The sequence below is a fragment of the Python bivittatus genome, unplaced genomic scaffold (assembly GCF_059951505.1).
Source record: "Python bivittatus isolate LINGU-HERP-01145 unplaced genomic scaffold, Pbiv_v1 ctg000060_np1212, whole genome shotgun sequence".
Taxonomy (NCBI): Eukaryota; Metazoa; Chordata; class Lepidosauria; order Squamata; family Pythonidae; genus Python; species Python bivittatus.
In genome coordinates, this window is record NW_028277044.1 from 14084687 (window position 1) to 14099989 (window position 15303).

Here is a 15303-nt window from a genome sequence, read left to right on the forward strand (position 1 = left end):
TATCCAAGGCCTAGCATACCAGTTATTTTTTGGTTTCTCAGAATAAAATCAACAGGAAATCATTTCACCATTGATCATTAATTAGTAAATTTCAGCACCACAACCTTGAGGGTTGCAGATCTGGTATCATATCTATTATCCACTCCTCTCTTTCCCTAAGGTGTTCCACACACCCCTCCTCTCTGCTTCTCCTTCCTTCAGGGATCAAATTCATGATATTTGCTCAGGGCTACTTGATTCACTGGACGTGAATGGAGCCTGTTGGCTACAGAATAGGAATATGACCCAGAATCTATACCTGTCATAGTGTAAACTAAAACAGGTAGGGTTGGTAGCCAGGCTGTGAGAGGAACGTAGGAGTCATTAGTTTAGGAGTCTAGATTCTGCCACTCTAGTCTGATTGAAATGAACAGAAAGAAGAATATTTGGGCAAACGAATACTGCACTTTTATAATTTCACTCAATTTTGAAGGTCATCTCTGGCAGCTGCTTGAATGTTATCTCTGCCTGCTTGTGTGGATGTACACAGCTACTTCATTTCACTGGAACTCACAGCAGAAGCATTCTCTGTGCATGCACACATGTGCACAGACAATCAGGGATTGTCTTCCAAACAACCTTGTGATACTTCCAAGGGATAAGGCTTTAACCCTTCAGTGAGAGATGCTTTACATGTGTTGACCCATTTTAGAAAGCACTTGTTTGAAATGCTTTGCACAAACCTACTAAATAAGGCTCTGTGTTTTTTTTCCTTCCTGTCCAGTTTTTTGCCTCATTTCTATCCAGCTTTGTTCCCCCTTTTCTATTTCCTTCCTAGTGCAGGTATCCTTTCCATTATTCCCATTTTCATCTTTCTTTTTTTCTTTTTTACTGTTTCTGTTGGAAGGAGGAGGAAGAAATGTATGTGCATGTATATGCTTATATGTTTCTCTACATCTACATTTTTGTATTTAAATATTGGGGTCAGGCTAATCTGCATCGGGTATGAAGGGTGTTTTGCTTCATCTCTTCCATTGTGCTAAAAGTGGCTGACTGTGAGTCATTCCCAAACCCCAAACAAGCTTGAGAGGCATCCACAGAAAGGAGATGAAGACCCCTTGCTGCTTCTGCTGCCCTGATCCAGGACTTTAATAAATGATTTGATTTGGAGACCCTCATTGAGGGAACTCACCCACCTTCAGAAAGTAGCACCCTGCTAGGATGATAACTTGGCCCTTCTCTCAGTCCTCTCCAGAGGCAGAAGTAGGATGACAAGTACTCAGCACATGGCCTCATGTTCTCTCCATCTGAATAACCTGTGCTTATATGATATATTCAAATGAGGAATCAATTTGTTATATAAATGGAGTATTTTAGAGGGCATTAAGCTTAATTAGAAGTTATTCTGGGTTTTTTTTTCTTTCTTGAACCTGCCCTTTTGGAGGTGGAGCTTTTGGAAGACAGAGATTAAATATAGATCCAATTAGAGATTGCCATTTTCAGGGGCCATGGACATTTGTCCATTCATTCACTACCACCCTCCTTTGGAATTACATCTCCCAGATATTCAAATGGCTCCTTTCCCCGTTTTTTTTTTTTAATTAAGCCAGGAGACTACGCTGCTGTGACTATCCCTCCAGATGATTTTTTTTAACTGTATTGAATGTGATTCCCAGTTTCTATACGTGATTACAGTGCATGATTGGTTTATGTGTTTGTTTTTTAATCCCAAATTACATATTTGGGGAGTTTTACACTGCTCAGAGTTGACTCATTGGAACAATTTATAAGCCTTGTAAATAAACTGAATGAAATAAAATATGCACCAAGATACGGGGACTCATATATCACACACAAGTGATACACGCACATGTTTATTGGGAAGGTAGAAACCTCCAGGTCTGATTTCAGTTGGAGTTAGCAACCCTAATTTAACAAGGTTGGGAAGCTGGCATCACACAAAATGTTAATCTCTGTTTTTATTGTCAGTTCATTTGGGAGGGGGTGACCTTTTTAAGTTAATGTTCTCTTCTCAGGTAAATATAGTACTTAAAACAACTGTCAGGCCCAAGCATGATTTGTAAACTTCTAAACTCCATGATGTAGTCTACTCATATATTTCATCTAAGATTGCAGCTGAGGCAAATATGATTTGAATATGTGTTGCATTTATTCCCCTTCCTGCCATCTTTTTTATCATCTTGCTCAATGAAAAGATATTTGAAACTCAAAATCTTCCACATTACTTTGCAATGTTGCATCGGCCTAAGAAAGATAATACAGTTATATGGAATTTTAAATTGTTTCTTTTAGAAAACACAGTTGGCTTTCCAATATTGCACTAATTCCAACATGTGTTTAATTTACATTCACTACAAAAAGTAGACAGTGGAGAAGAAGAAAATCCCAAAAAACTAGGTCAAATGCTACAGCCATAAGAACTGCAGCTCAATATGTGTCAGAAACTGAGTCTATAGACTGAATAATTTTAGCAAGCAATGTCATTAATATCCAGTTATACTCTGTATTCTTCTGGTTTCTTCTCCCAGATCCCAAAACACAAAAGCTATCTGTCTCTACACTATTATCTTTTGCAAATGACTAAATTCACACAGAACTAGCCAGGCAAGTTGATTTTTTTTAACTTGGGAAATTCATTGTTTTTTAAAACATTGCTTTAATACATCAAACTCGTATCAGGAGGGCTCCTTGTTTTCTGTTAATTACTGCATTGAGTGTTCTCAGACAGGATGTGGTTGACAGCCACGTATGTAATAATCTTGTGATAAGGACATCTTAGGATATTTAATGATCTCCTTTAGGAACCAACCAGAGCTAGTTTAGTGAAAGAGATCAGAAAGATGTAGTTTGTTTGTAAAACTTAATAAGGTAAATTAGAAAGAGCACATAAACCTACAAGGCTAATTTATACTCTATAATGAGAGAAGGATTTATCAATTTACATGAAGGCAACAACAACCATTGCGCATTTCCAAGAGATATTTGGGCTTGCTCATACCAGATGTTAACTTATAATCAATGCATGCTTTCTAACACTAACAGATGTTAAAGCTATATCTGCTTTCTACCATGCAGCATAAAATCCGATTCCAAATTGCACCTGGTACACTTTGAAGAAAGAGGGTATAGTCTAACTAATTTGCAGATGAGACAGTGATGCAAAAATGCATACTGTATGTTGGGGATATTGCAATGAAGACCTATGGGACCCTGAAAGATATCCATAATTTCTAATTTATACAAAGGAAAAGAGGGTTAAATTAGCAGTATTCCACATGCAGTTAACTCTTACTTTCTGCATTCTCCATTTTTGTAATCCTAATCATCATCTATGCTTCTGCAAAAACAAATTAAAATTTCAGTGTTGTTGCACAGATTATTTCCACCCACCCCATTGTGTCAAATTCTTTATTTGCATTATTTCAAAACAGAAGTTAATTAATTTGTATCAGTTCCTACTGGAATAAGTCAAGCACTTGCACCTACACAAATATAGGCATCCGTCTATTCATGAAGGAAAATAACTACACTAATAACAGTAAATTTTTTGTGTGTCATCTCATGCATTATACTGGGAAGAAAATATTCCCTCTTTCCAACATCTTCTTTTACACATTCTGCTTTGCATCGCTCTCCCCTCTGTGTTTCATGTAATGACTGAGAAATCTAGGGATCTTAGGTATACATGACTTTTTACACTACTTTTCATATATACATTTTTTTAGTTATGGATACCATCCAATCTACATTTTTAAAAGACTTATTTCTGTTGGAAAATTATTGTGGGTAATTTCCAGTTTAGTTTGCACCCAGCACATTCATAGTCAATCCTTACAGTACATCCAGATCACACAAGCACAAGGACCACTCAATGGAGCTTGAAAAAAAAAATATAGCCCGACGTTTATTTATTAAATATCAGCGAACATCAAAAGACTTAACTGGCAAAATGGGACAACAGGCAGTCAAAAGCAGGGAGAGAAAGAGACATCAACTAGCAAGAAATTAAAGAGTGAAGCACTTCATATCAACAATGTGCATAACCTATATATATCTTCATCTATCAGAAGACTTTCCAGAGCCTCTTAGCATGACAGCGCCAAAACCAGTGGTCACGGATTATTCTAGCTTTAATGTACTTTTATGTACGTAGCAGCAGAATGGAAATGGAAAGTAGGGCACCAGGTGATTCCTCCTCTACTCTGCACAGTAAAAGGAACAATTTGGTGGACTGGGATGATGTATCCAACACTTTCTTCGTCTCTAATGCATCTGCATGACTTAAATTTGTGTTGGTTTCTCTTGCAGCAAGGGCCTGCATTAGTCAACTCAGTTATTGGCTCAGCTAAATTTTGCTGGGGTTTTTTAGCTGATTTGATTTTCCTCCTTAATATGAAGTTGGATCCTGCTCCAGGAGAATATTTGTCAGACTTTAAAAAAAAAAAAAAAAAAAACTGGGATTCAATAAGGCCCAAACTGAAATTTTAAAAACATGTCTAAATACAGACCTCCAAAATGATCAGGAAAAGGCTGAATGGACTGATGATTAACCAAAGGCTGTTCACCCTGGCGAAGAACCTACATGACCTTGCCTTTAAGCAACCATGGCATTTTCTCCCTAGCTTGCTTTCACATTTTATTCTGGTGCTAGAAAGAAAGCATAACAACATTTCACTTTTGGAGCCAATATAGTAATGCCAAATTGAAGAAACAGAGTTTTTGTCTTATTTATTTATTTATTTATTTATTTATTCATTTATTTATTCATTCATTCATTCATACATACATACATACATACATACATACGCACAACTATTCTGTTTTTTACAGGATTCCACTCTGTGATTTTATAAACCTTATTGTATCTAACAGTCCTGGAAGAACAAAGATTCTATTCACCTGTTGCTATTAGACCAATGCCCAGAGATCACTAGATTTGCCAAATGGTAACTTTATCATTGCTGAATTCTGCCTGAGCCTATTGGAACAAGCCTAGCCTATGTTATTGTCCATCCATGTATAAAGTTCTCCCTCCCTTTTGCTGTTATTTGATTATTATTTATACTTTTTAAATTATACTTCTCTTTTCTTGATTTTTCTGTATAATCTAATCCTCAAACAAAATAAATAAATTCACTGAAGGTATCCATTGTTGAGGTTACCTAGGTATTAATATGACAGTACAGCATAACAACATATGTGTTTTCATATTCTTCCTATCCTATTGCTGAACATATTGCTAGATAAAAGTATATTTGAAATAAGTTAAATTGTTTTCATTCAAATTATTTTTTGTGAAATACTTCTGTTGCTTCTTAATAATATGACAAAGCCAAACCCTTGCAACCATTTCATTTTGTATAGCATTAAAATAAGCATTTTATGCATATGTTTAATATTTTAAATAGTGCTCCGCAATCACATACATCCTCATTGAATTCAAGCAGTTCAAGTTATTTCCCATAGACCATGTTATAACACAGAAGCTAACCATCACAAATTCCACAATATCATTTCAAGGGAATTGATATGTAGAACGTAGCAATGCATTATGTATCTTTGGTACAAATTCGTTCTTCTTCTACATTTCTTCCTATTTTTTCAATATAATGAAGCCACAAATATTTAAAGAAAAGTAAATTTGAAAAAGAAGCACGTGTATATTAATACTCAAATGTGGTTTTAAAGGTGATCTTGTATATGAGATGGTATCAAGACACTACTTTCCTTAAGTTTAACAGCATTAATAAAATATTCAAAGGTAGATTCCAAAGCCAACTTGATTCCTCAAGTATTTTTGGCAAAGGAATAAAGCTTCATCCTCCTATACCTTTCTGAGTATCAGATTAATTGCAGTACTAGAATGATGACAATCTGTTTCAAAATAATGCAGAAAAGCTTTGAAAGGAATAAGCAATTACTTGTGAGAGATGGTGGCTTGACATTACTAACAGCCTGCAATTTTGAGGCACAGGGAATGATCTGCTCCTTTTACATCATGAGAGACAAGAACGCAAACAGCTACAGCAAAAGAAGTACAGGATGGACCACTTGGAAGTTGGGAACATTAGTTAATAGATTCTAGTTCTCAGGAGCTTGTCCTAAAGGTAGGAGGTTGTCATTCATTACTGTGTCGTCATAAGTGTTGCCAAAAAGGCATTCACCTGAATAAGCATGGATTTAATTTTTTATCCTAATTAACAATGAAAGGCTATAATTGCATGGCAATAATTTTTCACTTATCTTCTCTAATACTCAGCCAGATGACTAAATATAGCCATGAATATTTGTGATGTGATTGTTTTAAGTGTTGCCACTACATTTCTCTAACACAGTCCACAACTCTGTGACCAAATTCACACACAGAGCTAACAGATGTGATTTGTTTTTGGCTTGCCACAATGTGGGAACTCATCAATTATGGTACCCATGAGAATTTAGGGTTATACCCAAACCAGGACATTATGGCTTAACAAATCATTTTTTGTGCAATGTTTTATGTCTGAAAGCATAGGGATTCCAAACAAACCACAATTATGTCAGAATTCATGTGATGTCACATGTCCAACCCCCCCAGACACCCATGAAGGTAGCAAATATCTAAAAATTCTTTTAAGAGATCTCCTTCGTTAGTCTTGCTAAGCAGACTTAAGGCAACTGTCCTAAAATAGCTCTTTGGTATCAGTCGGCTGGTTACCATTTTTTAAAGCTTAAAGGACTGTAAGAAAGTGATTGTCAAATTATGTAAGGGTAACTCTAGAGTTGTACAGGCGTTTTGCAGAGATTCATAAGTGAAAAGTCCAGAAATACTCCTTCCTTAAAAGACAGATTGCCGGTTGCTACCAACATTCATCAGTGTAAACCTACACTCTGTACAAACAATGAAGAGAAGGCACAAATGATTCAGCCAGTTCTCCACATAATTTGAGGGCCATATTGCATTATTCACACCCTTTAAAAAATGCTGAACTGAACTGTTCCTCTTTTATGGTTCCCAGTGCCATTTCCTCACTAGTTATTTAGAGTGTCTTCCAGCTCATCCAGCCGTTGTTGAGACAATAGAAAGCCGGTCTTCATGGCTGGTATGTCGGCACAATGTTGAACAACCCTAAGAGACACCATAATTCACTAGCAAGGAAACAGCTTAGGTTGCAGAAGGTAATCTAAGTAAACAGAACAGATATTCTTTGAAAAGGTTAGTTTAAAGCACTGGAATAAAAAGTTACAGAATAGGGTTAGCCCACGGCTATTGTTTATAACATAGCAAAATCTTTTTTTTCAAAAAAGAAAGATAGAGAATTACTGACAGGAATACACAATCTTCATGTTTGCTTATTTTAAGATTTCTATCCCATTAAACATAGCTTTATAGTGTCTTCAGGACAGCTATTTTTACTCATATCTGTATATCTATATCTACATACACACATACACATTCCTCAGTGATATATCCTCCATTTGGATTTCTGTTATAATTAAAAGCCACAGTCCTGAAACACATACATATATCATGCATACTTACATACATAATTGCTCTTAAATATTAATTAACTTAGACTGAAGTTTGTGACTGATAAAAATATATAGGTAGTCCTCACTTAACAACTATCCCTGCTTAGTGACTATTCAAAGTTATGATGCTGAAAAAGTAACTTTATGACTGGTCCTCGCAATTACGACCATCGCTGTGTCCCCAGTGTCACATGATCAAAATTCGGGTATTTTGCAACTGGCAGGCATTTACGACAGTTGTAGCATCCCCACAGTCATGTGATTGCCATTTGCGCACTTCACAGCTGGCTTCCAACAAGCCAGCAGTAAAATCGCAAGTTGTGGTCACATGATGTCTCACTTAATGACTGTGGGTGATTCACTTAACTACCATGGCGGAAGTGAGGTTTTTGGTTCATCACAGTCACATGTCTTGCTTAACAACCATGTCACTGAGTGACAGAGTTGCCAGTCCCAACTGTAGTCATTAAGCGAGGACTACTTGTACTGAAGGATATTCCTTGCCAGAATATCTGCTTGTCACTATTTATTTAAACAACTTATATGGCCGCCTATCTCTTATAGTGATCTGAAGTGGCTCACAACAATCAATAAAAACAAGAATAAAACCAGAACAACCCTACCCACTAGATGCCAGATCAACCAGACTATTAACCTCGTGACTCAACTCCCATCCTAGTCCAATGCTTGAGGGAAGAGCCAGGTCTTCATGGCCTTCTGGAAGGGTAAAAGGGTAGGGGGCCCTCGAATCTCAGGTGGGAGGCTATTCAAAAGGGCTGGGACAGCTACAGAGAAGGCATATCTCAAGGCCCATCAGATGACAGCATTTAAAGGTAGGGATCTGGAGTGCACCCACTCCTATCTGACCTAGCAGGATGGGCAGATACCCTCAGGGAGAGGTGGTCCCAAAATAACCTGACCCTGTACCATGGTAGGACTTTGAAGGTGATAACCAGCACACAGAAAGCAACTGGGAGCTGTGCAGCTCATGCACCAGCAGAATAATTCAGGTGAACTGTGGGGCACCCAGAACTGTGTGCGCCACTGCATTCTGGACCAGTTGCAATGTCCAGATGGTCTTCAAGGACAGCCCCATACAGAGCACATTGCAGTAATCCAATCAGGAAGTGACTAAGACATGAGTGATCATGACCCAGGCCTCCCAGTCCAGGAACAAGCACACAAGATGAATTTGTGCAAAGGCCCCCTTGGCCATGGCTACCTCCTGCTCTTTTGCCACTATCTTTCTATTTAGCTTTATCTTCTATAGGATAAAAAATTAAATCTCACACTTCTAAGAATACTTTATCTGACTATAGTTACATCATCTTGGGTCATTATAACTAGGGTAATATAAAGATTTATAAATCAATAAATAATGTTTATCTCTTACATAGCTATATAAGCACTGTGCACATTTATAATGTTCAATAAATAACAGATTATAAATACTTTGTAACTTGGTGCCTAGAAGAATATCATGTCAATGATATTGTTTTCTGTAAAAACATGTTAACTTTTTAAAAATTTGTCCAGGAATTTCCATTTGTTTATATGTTTTTATACAATGAGTTGTTTTATTCCTCCAAATTTGAAAAGACTGGTATCTTATTTTGGGTTAAGTATTAATATGTTAATTTACCTTTGCACATGTACCCTGGAATCTACTTTTTCATGATAAAGATGTTGTAAACATTTGTAAATATACAATTAAATAAAATTGCTCTTTCGTAACTCACGTTAATTTTGGTGAGTCTGATACAAGAAAACATGCCACAGGATTGTGAATTGTGTGACTATAGATTTGAAAATTCAGTGTCTCTCAATACTTAGCAAATTTCTTTGCAGCATTTTGTACAGAAAAGGTATATTTTACCCAATTCTCATTATTTTCTGTTGTGTTTTCACTTTGCTATAAGACATCGATCAGAAAACTGTTGCTTTTTCCAAAGAGCTGCAGAAAATGGGCACAAAGCAGCCATTACATTTTTCTGCTGTCAGATGGGTCTTTCCTCACATGGCTTTTGACTTCTTTCCTCCTCATCATTGAGTTCAGCAGTCCTTAATGAGCTCAGACTCAAGTAGATCAATAAGACATCCCGTGTAAAGAAATGTGGAGCAATGGAGAGGTTAACATTTTTGTTCTAATCATAATAAAAACAAAATACCAAATGGCATTCCGAATGATATCCTGGCATTCGGACTCACTGCTGCTTCTGGCAAATGGTTGCTAATTGGCTTCTGTATCATGTCAGTCCCAGATGATCATGTGGATTCCAACTCAGCAACAGGCCAACCTATTCAACAAAAGCATCGGTGAGTTGCAAAAGTCCCCTAGAGCACAAGAGTCATAAATTGCAGTCTCTATGATGGAGAGTTGCAAAATTGTTCAGAAACCTCAAAGCACAGAGAAATCAATCAGCATCCAGTTGTAGTAATTTCCAGATGCCCGAATGCTGCTTGCCTATTGTGTTCGGATATCATGATATAACAATAGTTTATCATTTTATTCACAAGCCTCAAGCTCATGCAATTGCTTCCTTCCCACTTCTCCAGCAGTAATCCCACTACTCCACTGTGCCCCAGAACTTTTCAAGGGTCAGGAATTGGCCCTGCAGATGTCTTTATCTTCTTGGGTCTTCCAAGCGGAGATCTGAATTGTCATTTCTAAATTCAAAGAATAGATATCAGAGCAATGAAAAGCCTTAGATATCAGCCATTCCCGCCATCCTTAGAGGACCTAGGGATGCTTGGCAGAGAATATGGGGTAGGGAAGAAGACATAACAGAATAGGAATACATTAAAAAGGCATGTTTCTGATGAGTGGGGACAGAATATATTAAATAGGAAAACCACAGTTTCATCATTTTATAATCTTAAAATAAAATATTTCCAAAGTAAACTGTATTTCTTTTATATACCCATGAGTAGTAGGGTTTTTTTTTTAAAAAGGAGGGAAGAATAGTTTTTGACATTTTGATTGTGCAGAACTCAGTAAGAACAAAAAGGCTAATTATCCTCTCATTCATAAAACACATTCAGGTTAAAGCCTAAATTGGTCTGCATCTCAAGCAGAGACAGATTGCCAGACTCCCAGCATTTCTGCCAGGCCATTTCAAAAACTCCACACAATGCCAATTGCAAGTATTGAAGCTATAAACACCCATTCTCTTCTGTATCTGCAGAGGGCACTCAGCCTCAAGCAGTTCACCAAATTAAGTAGCCAACTGGAACCCTAAAGTCTCTGGCAGAAGCATTTACAGTAAATACACTGGCATAATTTTATACAAAAAGGAAGCTATAGAAGTCCAAACTGTTGCATGTACCTTGTAAGATGCCTATGTAAATGAGTCCCAACACTGCTTCTTTACTGAACAGAAATGAAGATGTGTGATTGTTTTGCCACATGATTTACAAAATTTCTAACATTTCTTTTACCTTTCCAAGAAGTAGAGATGATATATTTAGTATGATTCTCAAATCACTGAAGTTAAGCTGTGCTTGCATTTGTATGCAGTTTCCCACATAATCTGCATCAACTAATATGACAAAATACTTAAAATTAGCTGCATGTCTGATTCTATAGATTTGAAATAAGCAAAAGGGGTTACTGGAGAATTACTGGTATTGTCATACAGTATGAGTAAAACTCAAAAGATGAGTGTTGTTTTATGGAGGTGAGGGACAAAAAATCTATTTCTTTCATAAGCTCTAGCATTGTACAGTATAGACAGTAGACACCCAGGTAAATTAAATATCTGTAGAACATTTACATTCTCAATATCTAGGAGAGTAAAATATAATATAGAGAGCCAGTTTGGTGTAGTGGTTAAGGCACCAGGCTAAAAACCAGGAGACTGTGAGTTCTAGTCCTGCCTTCAGCATGAAGCCAGCTGGGTGACTTTGGGCCAGTCAATCTCTCTCAGCCCTAGGAAGGAGGCAAAGGCAAACCAGTTCCGAAATCTTGCCAAGAAAACTTCAGGGACTTCATCCAGGCAGTGTCACTAGGAGTCAACGCTGACTCGACAGCACACAGCTTGAAAGTGAAAAGTTCTAGAATGGATAATCAACTTTGCTTTTTAACAGCAAAATAACTGATTTTTTTTGACACCTTAAAGATTAAGTTTTCATGGCCAGAGCTCACTTAATCTAATGTACAAAAAAAAAATCAATCTCAGAAACAATACACAAATTTTTCCATGCAAATATTAAAAAGGACAAACATTGGGATAAAAAGTCATGGAATGCAAACAGAAGCTATAATGACATCTGTACACTAACATGTATTAGAAATAAGAATGAAATACTCATAAAAGCAGTTATTGTTTCTAACTATTTTAAGCCAATTTAACAAATGCTGATGGGCAGTAGGAAGAAAGATTCCTGATTATGTCTCAACTAAACAGAATCAAATTTACTGATAAATGCTAAGTCTTCAAGTTCATGCTACTTCTTTCATTGAAGTCTCTTTTTTATGGCATTAAACTTTGAGATGAGCAGCTGCGCATCCTGAAAATAATATTCTCTTAGTGGTTTCTGAATGCTGTCACTGGGTATACCAAATTTGAATCAATTTGTTCACTTGTATAGAAAATGCCCTGTGTATCCCTGCATAAGAAAAAAAAATGTTTCCATCATAAAGGAAGAGCGGTCTACAGTCTTCCACACTCTGCTTCCTACTGTGGTCAGTGCTACTGTTAGTCAACAATAAAACAAAGCTGTCCCAAGATTCAGAATCAATCAATCAATCGCTCTCTCGCTCTCTCTCTTTCCCTCTCTCAAAGAAGTTTGCAGGACTCCAAAATATTCCAGGTTTTTCATGGAATCTCTTAAGACTTAGCAACATTTTGCAAGATAGGAAAGAATGAGATTATCAACCTTGATATTTTCCCATTTGCTCCAACTTTAGCCTTCTCTACATTTATTGGCAATTCTCTGGATACTATCATTATAAGCTCTGATGAGAAAATGGCATTTTTATTTTATTGATAAAGTATTCTTATTTGGATGGAAAGTGCAAATGAAAGATTATATTACACAATTACCAATGACTATTATCACATATCAGCATTGGATTGTCCATTTAAATTTTCTGCTACAATTCTTATTGGTAGAGGATATGCTACTATATATTGATTTTACTTTAAAATGAAAAATAATTTCTAGCTTTGGATACAGGTTGGAATGAAAATTAAAATTTATTTACCATCAAATTTGGCACAGGGAACAGAAAGCTGGCACATTGTTGCCTGTATATTGTGCAACAATGGTTACTGTATTCTTTAGTGCTGTGAAATGCTTCAGAATCATTCTAGAAAAAGTGCTTTAGCTGCATTTCTGCTCTTACAGGGTCCAAATCACCTTTCCCAAATCAAATCCAAAGGATTGCACAGCCCTAGTATTCTTGATATTTATCACCTAAACACCATCTTCATGTTTTATTCTCATAAATAAATTCTAGTCATTTATACAGAATTATATAATAAATAATTCAAAAGAGGCAATATAAATACTAATTAAAAATGCAACATTCCAAAAGGGGATTAATATCATAAAAAAGGCATATGCAGCAGATTAAATAAAGGAATATAAATTTAAAATTCATCTAATAATGCAGTGTGTGTTTTTTTTTAAAAAAAAAAAGACCACTAGTTTTTCTATTGTTTAAAATAAACAGTAGCTGGACCAGAAATAAATTGGCTCAGCTCTTGTACACAGTCAGTGCCAAGGGAGCAGAGAGATTTGGACCAGCTTTCAAACTAGCATGGAGTCCTTGTGTTGACGACCTACTATGGAACATGCCATCCAATCGACCTTTGCAGTGACCTGCAAAAATATGGGGCAGGGAGAGATCTTTGTGATTTGGAAATAGTCTTAATCCCATTTACTTGCTATGTTATCAATATGCTTTACTTAAAAATTTCCGTAAACCACCCTCTCAGCACAGACATTTAACCCACAAGGCTATAGCACAGTACTGTTGCATACTACTACTACTCTCTCACGAGAACTGGATTACAAAAGGCAAGATATCTTACTTTTGCTCAATCATTCCAGGTTTTGTTAATTTATTTGATTGGGTGAGCATATTAGTACATAATCAAAAGCTTAATTTTGCTGATTGATATGAAAAGCTCTTACTTTTGTCTCTGTAGACATTGCATCTTCTTCATATGAACCAGGACATGGAATGTCCAATCATGTTCTTTCTAACTCAATGGAATGTTGAAAAAGAAGGAACTCTGTTTCTCATCAGGATAATATTCTGAAAACAGAATGGGACCAAGTTTGATGTGGTGGGAAAGCCAACAAAATAAAGATCACATGTGAAAATGAGGTAGATCTGGCCAAAAAAATTCCCCCAATGCATCCCTATGGGAAAGGCAGTTGGATAGTAGCTTTGCTTATATTTCTGTGTCTTTCTTTATCCTCTTTAGCTTATTTCTCTCAGTAGAAGAAAGAGAAAAAGAGAAATAAGCTAGTAGAGAAAGATATTTTTCTCTCTTTCACACTTCTATTTTGCATTTCTTGCACTCCTTTCCTCTTTTTCCAGTAGTTTCTCTAGCCACTAGCAACCAGATAGCCCCACTGTTTGTTTCCATTACTCTTTTCTTTTCCATCTGACTTACCACCCAGAAAGTGTTGCCTCCTTCTATATAGTCCCTTCCACTCCCCTCCCCTCACTTTCCCATTCTTTCTCTCCTAGATGGATAGTCAGATTTCTAGTGGTATTCAACCTTCATTCAGCTATTGGGAAGAGAGGGGTATTCTTAGTGTTTCTCTCTCTGCATATGCAGGTATGTACGTGTGTATTTATACACAAACACACTTCTGATATCTTTCTTGTGGTTCCCTTGAATCTAAATCCATTTGTGCATGGATGGTGATATTTTGTCTGTGTTAGTATTCATACTCTAAGAATGAGTATGCTGTTAACGCAGTACATGTGATTCTAAAATTTGATGTGTCACAGAATTAGAAAAATAATCCTAGTGAAAAATTACCTTATGGATGTTATGAGTACAACCTTAATATTAGTCCTTGTTTGCCAAAGCAGCACAGACACAAAACTGGAGACCAGAGTGTTATTGGCTCAACTAACAAACCCATAACTTTCTAAAACATCCTGCCCAAGGCAGGCAATTTCCAGATGTGTTGGGACCAACTCCCAGAAACCCCAGGGAATTCTGGGAGTTACAGTATACCCCAAGGAATCTGGCGAGTACAGTATCCGGTTTGGAAAGAGTCTTGTAAACAGAAACACACTTATACTCTACAGATCTTGCTTGAGATTGGTTTCTAGATTTAAGCAAGAATTATCCTCCACTGCAGCAACTCAATTACACTGAACTTCACTTGTAAAAACAAAACAAAATAATATTATAAATTATTTTCTGGCAGACACTTTTCCATAAAACCATTAAACAACCAAAAGCATTCACAGCAACTGGTGATTCAATTATGCAAACTGCATGACCAATACCCATTTCTTTAGGTTCTGTTTCAATTTTCCATTTTGATGTACTATTAAAAAAGTTAGAAGTAAACTCTCAGTGCAAACTGTAATTGATTTACATTATAAATATAAATAATGCAAGTTACTTGAGAGGACAACAACATGACTGGAAACTCTAAGACAAAATATTATTAAATAATAGAATATAGTCTCTTTATATACATAGTGAGAGGTAAACACGTCATTCCTCTGATTCATCTACTTAAGACCACAGTATTTAGGATCAGAGTTGGAAGGGACTTTAAAGGTCATCTTGTCAGTGGTTAGACCACATG

At 36.5% G+C, this 15303-nt stretch overlaps 1 protein-coding gene and 1 non-coding gene across 3 annotated transcripts in view; both read right to left on the reverse strand.

The window, feature by feature from the left end:
* NALF1 (NALCN channel auxiliary factor 1) overlaps positions 1-15303 on the reverse strand; it is a 438234-nt gene that overhangs the window by 378561 nt on the left and 44370 nt on the right. The gene's annotated exons all lie outside the window — the stretch shown is intronic.
* LOC148216435 (Nuclear RNase P) lies at positions 964-1290 on the reverse strand. Its single transcript, XR_015795434.1, has one exon.